The sequence below is a fragment of the Aotus nancymaae genome, unplaced genomic scaffold, assembly GCF_030222135.1.
Source record: "Aotus nancymaae isolate 86718 unplaced genomic scaffold, 86718_ANA_hifiasm-v0.15.2.pri h1tg000007l, whole genome shotgun sequence".
Lineage (NCBI taxonomy): Eukaryota > Metazoa > Chordata > Mammalia > Primates > Aotidae > Aotus > Aotus nancymaae.
The window spans coordinates 15,366,985-15,377,561 of NW_026988418.1; the positions used below are offsets into that span (position 1 = coordinate 15,366,985).

Here is a 10,577-nt window from a genome sequence, read left to right on the forward strand (position 1 = left end):
ATGTATATGTTTCATACACTGTGCTAAGAAAAATACATGTATCCTTGTATAGAATCAGCAAGAAATTTGCCTGCCTTTATTAGCTATGACTCCCACAGATATGAGACTGGGGAATGATGACAAGAGTACAAAATTGTTTCATATCTTCAAGGGTTTTTTTCAAGTAAGGGAAAAAAGAAAAAATTGTTTCAGTTCCTGATCTACCTCCATTTATCTTATAGGTTTAAAAAAAAAAAAAATTGAGGCTCTGCAAAGAGAAGTGATTTGTCCAAACTCAGCAAGTCAGATTAAGGGTGATGAATGGAACTTCTGTTACCTAATGGCTTCCAGGTTTGACTGGGATTAAGGAAAATGAAAATCATAACAATTTTAGGGTGAATAAAGAAGCATCCTGGCTGGGCATGGTGGCTCACACCTATAATCCCAGCACTTTGGGAGGCCAAAGTGGGAAGATCACTTGAGGCCAGGAGTTCAAGACCAGCCTGGGAAACGTAGTGAGACCCCATTTCTACAAAAAAAAAAATTTTTTTTTAATTAGCCGAATGTGGTAGTGTGCACCTGTAGTCCTCGGTACTCCGGAGGCTGAGACAAGAAAATCACTTGAATCCAGAGGTTCGAGGTTACAGGGAGCTTATGAATACACCACTGTACCCCAGCCTGGGTGACAGAGTGAGACCCTGTCTCTAAAAATTTAAATTAAAAAAAGAAGCGTCCTCAACATCCTGAGTGTCTTGCTACCATATTGTACTTGCCATACCATACTGTCAACATCTGCTTATGCACACACAGCATGGCTTTCCCAGTAGGTGGTGTGAGAACCAGGAGAGTCAGAGAGCTGAGTTCAGTTGGAAGGCTCATTCAGATGGAAGCGTCCAAGGGGATAATGTTAGGAGGGGGTGGCCAGGGGCTACTCAGACATCTGGAAGTCAGGCAGAAAGCATCTCAGCAGGCAGCTGCCTGAGACAGATCTAAGCAGACAGGTCACTTGCACAGTGGCGCGTGCAGAATCGCATTTGTAAGATAAGCATCAATCAAATCTTTCCTCTATTTTGTGACAGTCATATAAAATGATAGAGCTGTCTCCAGGACAAGCAATACAGATGAAGGCCCAGGGACCATCTGGGAAATCATCCCTGTCCCAGGCTGGGGGAAAGAAAGAAATGGCTCCTCAAAGGGTGGCGTGAAAAACAAATAACCCTTTCAGTCTGATAAGCAGCAAAAATAAGCACTTAAGGAAGAAGCCAACTTCAGCCAGGAAAGATGGGGAAGAGGAGGAGAGAGCCCTAAAATCCAGAGAGAAGAGATCAGCTCAATAAATGGAGTGAAGAAATAAATGAAGGAACTTCCCTTTTTCCCTTGTATTGGAAAGAACATGAGACTGAGTCCAAGAGACCTGGCATTTGAAAGATAAGCCTTGGCTCTTTCAGTGGTTCTGTAAACTTATGCAAATCACACTCTTGGCTTCAGTTTCCTCATCTGTAAAAGGAGTTCATAAAATAGCTTCCTGGCAAAACTGTTGCAAGAATTAAAACCAGTATATGGGAGGGTGCTTTATAAACCCCTTATTTTTTGTTTTGTTTTGGTTTTTTGGTCTCCGTGCTTACTGGTTTCTTCTAGCAAGTCATCCTGAGTAGTGGAAATAGTTTGGGGTTCCAAATTAAACAAACTAGATTCAGTTACCAGCTCTATCATTTATTACCTATGAGACCTTGGTAAGAAATTTTACATGATTAAGAAAGTTTCCTCATTCATAAAACAAGCATTGTTGGGAAAATTATAGGTAATATGGGTAATACATCTAGAATAGTAGAGTAATTTCTTGGTATAGGCAAGGGATTGGTTCCAGGACCCCCACATATACAGAAATCCACGCCTACTCAAGAACCACAGTTGGCCCAGTGGAACCCACCTAGACTAAAAGTTGGCCCTCTGAATATACAGACTTCACCTCCCTCCACTACTGTATTTTCTTCTTTTTTTCTTCTTTTTTAAGAGATGGATGTCACTCTGTCTCCCAAGATGGAGTACAGTGGCCTGATCACAACTCATTGTAGCTTCAAATTCCTGGGCTCAAGCAATCCTTCTACCTCAGCCTCCCAAGTGGCTGGAATTACAGGTTCGAGCCACTGTGCTTGACCCAGCAAGGTATTTTTTTCTTATTATTTTTTTTTCTTTAGAGACAGGGGTCTCACTGTGTTGCCCAGGCTGGAGTGCAGTGGCTATTCACAGGCGCGATCCCACTACTGATCAGCATGGGAGTTTTGACCTGCTCCGTTTCCAACCTGGGCCGGTTCACCCCTCCTTAGGCAACCTCGTGGTCCTCCGCTCCCGGGAGGTCACCATATTGATGCCGAACTTAGTGCGGACACCCAATCGGCATAGTGCCCTACAGCCCAGAATTCGGTGGACTCAAGCGATCCTCCCACCTCAGCCTCCCGAATAGCTGGGACTACAGGCATGTGCCACCACGCCAGGCCACCATAGTATTTTTAAATCAGTGTTTGGTTGAAAAAAAATTGGGAAGATCAAGTTCACAAATGTTCTGGAGGAAGAAAAAAATTAAATTAAAATTAAGAAAAAAACTGGGGTATAAGTGGACCTGCACAGTTCAAACCCATGCTGTTCAAAGGTCAACTGTATATGCAATAGAGCAGGGGCTCAATAAATGTAATTCTCTGTCTTCCTACTCGGAGCATTTCAGCAAGGATAAGGAGAAAGTTGGGCAAATGTGGACCTCACCTTCCTACCTAAAGCCATACTCTACTTTTCTAATTCAATCTGTCTTAAGACCATTCCCCACTGCTGACCCATCACCACCTTCACTGTTTTCCCAGGTCTCTTAAAGCTACAGAAACAGTATCATAATAGCTACCATTTATTGAGCACCTACTAAATGTCAAGCATTCTACATGGTGCTTTCAATGCATTCCATCTTGCACACAACAGATGCTTGATATTCATTTCCTTCCTCCTCCAGATTGGAATGAGATAGCCACGGGTGTGTCCACTGACAGAACGGAGACACACCTGCAGAATAACGTCAGCGGGCTCTCTCTTTGTACAGTGTTTTACAGTTTACAAAGTTCTTTTCACCGACATTATCCTATTTGATTCTCACAGCAACTCTTGGGAGTGGATGAAGAAATTGAGGCAGGAGCACCACCACAGCTCAATTATTCATTAAATCAACATTCACCAAGCACCTACTATGCACCAGACCCTGTGCTATACTTTGGGGAGATGGAGAGAAACCCTAAGGACTTCAAGCTTAGAGGGGAAACCTATTTAAAGATTTTCTATAGGTTACTGATGCCTCCCTTCATGTCATAATCTTTAAGAAACTCAAGGTTTATTTCTTGGACTGGCGATGCTTTTAGATTTTTGCCTTTTCCCATACGGTTTCCTCTGATAGGAACACACTTTCCTCCACTACTAGCTAAATCCTTCATGACCAGGAAGCCTTCCCGGACCCACCCACCTCCCCCAACAATGCCTCTTCGCTGGCTCCCACAGCACCAGGGTTTTCCACTTCTATAGATAGGGCCTTTTATGGCTTCCATTGTCTTCCTCTGTTTATAGGCACAGAGCAGGTGGGCACCCACCTGTGCCCGCCCACACACACACACACACACACACACACTCTCTCTCTCTCTCTCTCTCTCTCTCTCTCCTTTTACTGTCTCCCATCCCTTTCCATCTGGATTCCAGGAAGCTGAGGGAAGAGGGCCCATTTTTCTCCTACCCCCTCCACATCTCTCTTAGCTTCCAGAGGCTGCTGCCCTGCCCTCCCCAAAGTTCCTTCCATGCTTGGACTCCAGAACGGAGGTGGCCTGTGGATGAGTTTTTCTGTCCAAAATTCTTTTCTTTTCTGTGATCCCGGGTGCCAATGTAACAAGGTCCAGTGCCTGTGTCCCCTTGTCAGACTCCTGAGTGGCCAAGACACCGCTAGTGCCTGGGCTCTACTCAAGCCTCCATTATCTTTCCACCCTTACACCACAACTCACACCTGGCCTCTTCCCCAGCCTGACCCAGCGCCCCACCACCCTGAACTCTTTAAGTTCTCTCACGATCCCTCCACTTGCAGCCACCAGACCCTACTCTATTCCAGTCTCCTCCCCAGTCCTGACCAGAATATAGGCCCCTGTGTCCATTTCCAAGGCCACTGTCCTCTATCTCCACGAGCTCACTGCCCACTTCCTCTGCAGCGGGGTAGACCCAGCCTGGCCTCTCACCCTTTTATTCTCCCAAGCCCCACCCCTCGCCCTCCATCTACGGTTGCCCCCTCGCCGGACCCCTGGGCTCCAGCTCCGACCCCAGCTAACCATACCCACATCCCCCATAAATGACCCTCTACCGACCAGACACTCCCCTGCTGCCCTTACCCATCCCCATTTTCCATACCCACATCCCCCACCCCGGACCCTCTCCCGACCAGACACTCCCCAGCTGCCCAGCGCCCCTTCCCTTCGGCACCTCAGTCCCCTCCAGCTCCAAAAGACCCCCGCAGAGCCAGTCCCCTCCCCTCAGCTCCTCACCTCCACGCCTCACCAACCCCCCACCTCCCCCCCGCTCTAGCTCCCCTCAATCCTCTCCCTTCATCGCCTCCTTTGCTGCCCCTCGGCTGCCCGGTACCCCCCTTTCCGCACAGCCCTTCTACGTCCTCCTCTCAGCTCCCACGCCCCCGTTTCCCCCCGCGATCCCTCACTGCCCTCCAGTGGCTCCTCATCTCTCCCCTCAGCCCTAGCGCGGTCTTTCTCGCTCCCCTCCCGCCCTTGGAGCTCCTCCGGCTGGCTCCACGGTCCGGGAGACCCCCTCGGCTCTCCCTCCACAGGCGAGCCCCCACCTCAGCCGCCGCGGAGCGCCCTCCCTCGTGCCTCCCCCGGCTCCCCTCCGCTGCCCCGCGCTCGTTCTCAGCGCCCGCTCTCCGTGCCCGGTGCCCAGCGCCCAGCGCCGAGAATCGGTCCCTTTTCCTCCGAGGGCTGGCTGCCGGGGCCGCGCCCCTTACCGCTGACTCCGAGTGCGGGACTACGGGTTCGCTCTTGGACGGTTGGCGGGACGGCAGGACCTGGCGGCGGGAGGGCGCGGCGGGATCCCGGGCAGGGCGCCGCGGGGGACTGCGGGCGGGGCGGGTCCAGTCCGCACAGTGGCGCCTGAGGGCTGAGGCTCCGGCTCCGGCTCCAGAGCTGCTCGGCTCCGGCCGCATCCAGGCCCCGCCCAGGGGCGGAGACTGCGTTGGCCCCGCCCTGGCCCTCAACTCCTAGCAGGTGTAAAGAATCCGAGGTGACTCAGGACCCCCAGATCCCTCATATCTGGCTGATTATAGTGATTTATCTTAATTGTCATGCCTCGTTCCATTGACTGAACTTACTAGGGTGATCAGAGAGCTTTGATGATAATGTAGCTGATGATAGGTAGCAGTTTTGCCATTTCCACACTGCTTTCTGGTCCATTCTATCATTCTGCCTTCACAAAAGCCCAGGGAGGGAGGCTGACTACAAGCAGAAACGAAGCCAGAAACCTGGACGCTGTCCTCTACCCTATCTGTGCTTCCTTCACACCCCATATCCCACTACCTTAACATATCCCTGCCCCTCCTCTGTGTCTCAGTTGCCCTTATTCTAACTCCAGCATCATCACTTCTTGCTTATACTAATGCAACAGCTTCCTAATTCCTGCCTTCAATCTCTAATTCATTCTACAAAACCAGGAGGTGGGTTAGCATGGCCATTTCCACCCTTGCACAAAAATTCTTTCTCCTGGGCTCTCCAGTCATATCACCCACCACCCCTCCTCATTACTGACACCCAGTTGCTCCTTACACGTTAAAGATTACAGCCCCTAGCTCATGGTTATTCTCACTAGCCTCTGTCCTGCCATCCTCCTGGTGCTTCAATAGCTATGGGATTTCCTGGTCCCATTCATTCTGAGTGAGATACCAAAACCATTTTTATACAAGCCCAAGCAACCCTTTAAAATGTCATCATGGCTGGGTGCAGTGGCTCATGCCTATAATCCCAGCACTTTGGGAGGCCGAGGTAGGCGAGGCAGGTGGATTACTAGGTCAGGAGTTCAAGACCAGCCTGACCAACATAGTGAAACCCCGTCTCTACTGAAAACACAAAAGAAAATAGCTGGGTGTGGTGGCATGTGCCTGTAATCCCAGCTACTCAGGAGGCTGAGGCAGAAGAATCGCTTGAACCCAGGAGGTGGAGGTGGCAGTGAGCCAAGATCGCACCATTGCACTCCAGGCTGGGTGACAGAGCGAGACTCTGCCTTAAAATAAATAAATAAATAAAAATAAAAAACAAATAAAACGTCATCATGTTACCATCAACCCTGTTTTAAAAAACTCTCAGCTGGGTGCAGTGGCTCATACCTGTAATCCCAGCACTTTGGGAGGCCAAGGTAGGCAGATCACTTGAGGTCAGGAGTTCAAGATCAACCTGGCCAACATGGTGACACCCTGTCTCTACTAAAAATACAAAAGTTAGCCAGACATGGTGGTGCATGCCTGTAGTCTCAGCTACTCAGGAGGCTGAGGCAGAATTGCTTGAACCCGGGAGGCAGAGGTTGCAGTGAGCTGAGATCACTGCACTCCAACAGTGCACTCCAGCCTGGCCAACAGAACAAGACTCTGTCTCAAAAAAAAAAAAAAAAAAAAAAAGCAAACAAAAACTCTCGATCGTTTCCCATTACCAGGAGGCTATCAACAGGAGTGGGAAAATGTTCTTGCGTGGCCCTAGGAAGTCCCAGTTCTACCAGAGAAGGCAGATACAGAAGGCAATTAACACCCACAATTAACACCCACCCTCAAATCCTGACATGGACTTCCAGTCTTCCTGAGGTCACAGGAACCAGCTGACAGCTTGATCTAGAATCATTATCTTTCCCCACAATTCTCCCCCATCTCAAATCTTAGAGGTCTGAGTCAAATATCAAAACCATTTTTTCCCCAAGTTCCATTATAACCCAGTCTACAGTGTGCATCTCCAGCCTAGGAACCACGCAAACTGACAGCCCCTCTGCCTGTGTGGCCTCTGCCTCATACACTTACTCTTCTGAGCTTCTCACCCAGCCCTTTCACTCACTTTCCCACTTCCCACTACACTGCCAGGCCTTTCCTCTGTGCCTTCTAGAATTCTGTTCTTTTATCAACAAACTCTCCTATATCCCCTGCTTCTTCAGAGTACTCAGGTGACTTCTTTGCCTGAGCCTCCTCCAGGTACTGCCTCCTTTGAAGCCCTCTGCTAGAAGGCTTCTTATTCTTCCACTCCCTGTATACTATAAAACCAGGATGTGGGGTTGGCATGGCCATTTTGACCCTTGTACAAAAATTCTTTCTCCTGTGCTCTTCAGCCATACCACCCTCCACCCCTCCACATCACTGACCCCCAATTGCTCCTTATGCATTAAAGAGTGAGCCCCTGGCTCATGGTCATCCTCACTAGACCCTGTCCTGACATCCTCCTGGTGACTTCAGTAGCTATGGAATTTCCTGGTCCCTCAGTCCTTGGCCTCCATGTCACCTTGGCCACCAGCTCCCATGATCACTCTTGAGCTCTTAATCACCCACTGCTGGTACCTCTGTAACAGCAAAATCAAACATGCTGAGAACGAGGAGGAAGGAGAGAAAATGGCGTCCACGGATTACAGAACCTATAGCCGAGCTGCAGCGCAGCAGGGCTACAGTGCTTACACCGTCCGGCCCATTCAAGGATGTGCACAGACCACCCAGGCATATGGGCAGCAAAGCTATGGAACCTATGGACAGCCCACTGATGTTAGCTAAACCCAGGCTCAGACCACTGCAACCTATGGGCAGACCATATGCAACTTCTTATGGACAGCCTTCCACTGGTAATACTACTCCAACTGCCCCCCAGGCATACAGCCAGCCTGTCCAGGGGTATGGCACTGGTGCTTATGATACCACCACTGCTACAGTCACCACCACCCAGGCCTCCTACGCAGCTCAGTCTGCATATGGCACTCAGCCTGCTTATCCAGCCTACGGGCAGCAGCCAGCAGCCACTGCACCTACAAGACTGCAGGACGGTAAAAAGCCCACTGAGACTAGTCAACCTCAACCTAGCACAGGAGGTTACAACCAGCCCAGCCTAGGATATGGACAGAGTAACTACAGTTATCTCCAGGTACCTGGGAGCTACCCTGTGCAGCCAGTCACCACACCTCGATCCTACCCTCCTACCAGCTATTCCTCTACACAGCCAACTAGTTATGATCAAAGCAGTTACTCTCAGCAGAACACCTATGGGCAACCGAGCAGCTTTGGACAGCAGAGTAGCTACGGTCAACAAAGCAGCGATGGGCAGCAGCCTCCCACTAGTTACCCACCCCAAACTGGATCCTACGGCCAGGCTCCAAGTCAATATAGACAACAGAGCAACAGCTACAGGCAGCAGAGTTCATTCCAACAGGACCACCCCGGTAGCATGGGTGTTTATGGGCAGAAGTCTGGAGGATTTTCTGAACCAGGAGAGAACCGGAGCACGAGTGGCCCTGATAACCAGGGCAGAGGAAGAGGGGGATTTGATCGTGGAGGCATGAGCAGAAGTGGGCGGGGAGGAGGACGCGGTGGAATGGGCAGTGCTGGAGAGCAAGGTGGCTTCAATAAGCCTGGTGGACCGATGGACGAAGGACCAGATCTAGGCCCACCTGCAGATTCAGATGAAGATTCTGACAACAGTGCAATTTATGTACAAGGATTAAATGATAATGTGACTCTAGATGATCTGGCAGACTTCTTTAAGCAGTGTGGGGTTGTTAAGATGAACAAGAGAACTGGGCAACTCATGATTCACATCTACCTGGACAAGGAAACAGGAAAGCCCAAAGGTGATGCCATAGTATCCTATGAAGACCCACCTACTGCCAAGGCTGCCGTGGAGTGGTTTGATGGTAAAGACGTTCAAGGGAGCAAACTTAAAGTCTCTCTTGCTCGGAAGAAGCCTCCAATGCACAGTATGCGGGGCGGTATGCCACCCCGTGAGGGCAGAGGGATGCCACCACCACTCTGTGGAGGTCCAGGAGGCCCAGGAGGTCCTGGGGGACCCATGGGTCGCATGGGAGGCTGTGGAGGAGATAGAGGAGGGTTCCCTCCCAGAGGACTCCGGGGTTCCCGAGGGAACCCCTCTGGAGAAGGAAACGTCCAGCACCGAGCTGGAGACTGGCAGTGTCCCAATCCGGGTTGTGGAAACCAGAACTTCGCCTGGAGAACAGAGTGCAACCAGTGTAAGGCCCCAAAGCCTGAAGGCTTCCTCCCACCACCCTTCCCGCCCCCAGGTGGTGATCGTGGCAGAGGTGGCCCTGGTGGCATGCGGGAAGGAAGAGGTGGTCTCATGGATTGCAGTGGTCCCGGTGGAATGTTCAGAGGTGGCCGTGGTGGAGACAGAGGTGGCTTCCATGGTGGCCGGGGCATGGACCAAGGTGGCTTCGGTGGAGGAAGATGAGGTGGCCCTGGGGGGCCCCCTGGACCTTTGATGGAACAGATGGGAGAAGGAAGAGGAGGATGTGGAGGACCTGGAAAAACAGATAAAGGTGAGCACTGTCAGGAGCACAGAGATCGGCCCTATTAGATGCAGAGAACTCGCAGAGCTGCATTGACTATCAGATTTATTTTTTAAACCAGAAAATGTTTTAAATTTATAATTCTATATTTATAATGTTGGCCACAACATTATGATTATTCCTTGTCTGTACTTTAGTATTTTTCACCATTTGTGAAGAAACATTAAAACAAGTTAAATGGTTAAAAAAAAAAAAAAATGCTATGCTGAACTGCTCCCTCACTCCCTTTCTCCCACAAGGCCCTAGTTTCCTCATTTCAAAATAGATGAGATGATAATGATTATTCTTTCTTCCCAGGAATAATGAGATAGCATATAGAGCCATCCTTTTAAAGCTGTGAGACAATATAAGAACAGATGGTATTGCTTTCATGTAGCCTCAGTTCTTCTGGTTGCTTTCTCCTTCTCCCTCCCCTGAAAGGCAGTGTAGTAAATTAGAAAGGGCACACAGAGGCTCGGGGCCAGGCAGACCTGATCTTCAGTCCTTGCTTGCTGTGTGATCTTATGCCCATTACCTCATTTCTCTCGCACGCACATCCCTTCCTCATTTGTAAAAAGAGCAATAATGAGAGCTCCTTCTCAGAGTTGTTGGGAAGATCAAATGAGAGCACAAGCTACTGCAGAGCACTTGATAGAGTTCTAGGCACATGGTAAGCATTCAATAAATAGGAAACACTGTGGTTCTTATAACAGAAAATAAAAGTGCTATTTTTAACCACAACTGCCTTCCAGGAATGACAGATCCCAATGCACAGAAGGTCCTTTTGTCCTGCTTGGGACCTCAGTTGATAAGTGTGAATATGTAAGTTTGGGAGAAGAAGAAAAATCAAATTGCTGTTTATGTTTAAAAAAGGGGTGGAGTAGGCGGGGCGTGATGGCTCACACTGGCAATCCCAGCACTTTGGGATCACCTGAGGCCAAGAGTTCGAGATCAGCCTGGCCAACATGGTGAAATTCTGTCTCCACTAAAAATACAAAACTTAGCCAGGT

At 49.7% G+C, this 10,577-nt stretch overlaps 1 protein-coding gene and 1 pseudogene across 1 annotated transcript in view; one reads left to right on the top strand and one right to left on the bottom strand.

Moving 5' to 3' along the window:
* The window catches only part of RAB3B (RAB3B, member RAS oncogene family), an 81,634-nt gene extending 76,588 nt beyond the window's left edge, over nucleotides 1-5,046 (bottom strand). Inside the window, exon 1 of the mRNA XM_012434670.3 lies at nucleotides 5,006-5,046. The gene's annotated coding sequence lies outside the window, so the exon portion shown is untranslated. The remainder of the gene's footprint in view (nucleotides 1-5,005) is intronic.
* Nucleotides 5,047-7,633: 2,587 nt separating this feature from the next.
* LOC105705073 (RNA-binding protein EWS-like) lies at nucleotides 7,634-9,596 on the top strand (annotated as a pseudogene).
* The last annotated feature ends 981 nt before the right edge of the window (nucleotides 9,597-10,577 follow it).